This window comes from Condylura cristata, unplaced genomic scaffold (assembly GCF_000260355.1).
Source record: "Condylura cristata isolate star-nosed mole 26May11 unplaced genomic scaffold, ConCri1.0 scaffold00021, whole genome shotgun sequence".
Lineage (NCBI taxonomy): Eukaryota > Metazoa > Chordata > Mammalia > Eulipotyphla > Talpidae > Condylura > Condylura cristata.
In genome coordinates, this window is record NW_004567122.1 from 29787590 (window position 1) to 29788512 (window position 923).

Sequence of the window (923 nt, forward strand, 5' to 3'; positions counted from 1 at the left end):
ATATATATATTTTTTTATGTCATGTCTTTGTTAGTTCTTTAATGCACCTGGAATTTATTTTCATATATGCTAAGAGTTAGGGATCTAACCTTTTCTCTCTTTGAGTCAGAGGGTCACATGATGCCCAGAATAATCTATTCTGAGGCTGTCTTTCTCCTAGTAACTTGAAATAACTACTATTCTCACACTCAAAACTCCCATAAGTCCCAGTGACTGTTTCTGGATTCACTATTCTGTTGCACTGAACTTTAAAAATATCCCTTGTACTGATACCATGCCATCGTAATTGTCATAAGCTTCTGAGTCTCTTTTGATGCAGTATATTTTCTCCCCTCATCCCCCCCGGTTTTGTTATTCATACATTTTTTTTCCTTCCAGGTCTACTTTCCCATCAGTAAGTCAAGTTTCATTTAACAAGTGCTATTGGGATTTGGGTTAAGATTTTTATTATTATTATTACATAAATTAAGTTGGGAAAGAGATGCTATCTTTACAATATTGAGTCTTCTCATTCTGCAACAGAATGTCTCAGCTCAGCTGTTATAGGGGTGTCATTCTTCTCCTGACTCCAGTCCCTCAGTGCCTCTCAGGTGCTCCGAACTGCCAGCCCCTTGTTCTCTCAGGGCTTACTCGTCCCCTCTTCCCACTCAAAGATGGATGAAGCAGTGGAGCATTTGCTTTGGCGCAGGAATTCTAAGCTTTATCTTTCCAAGTCCCAAAAATACTTCAACGGGATGGCCCATCCCATCTCTGTGACACCCATTTCCAGAATCCCCCTTTTCATCTTGCTGCCTCACGAATTCCAATATCTGTGATCTGAAGTAGGACAACTTTCTATTTCCTTTGGCCTGAACTTCCCTGAGAATCTCGTGGGCCTGAAATGTAACCCCTCATTGCTGACCTCATCTCTGTCCACGTCGCTC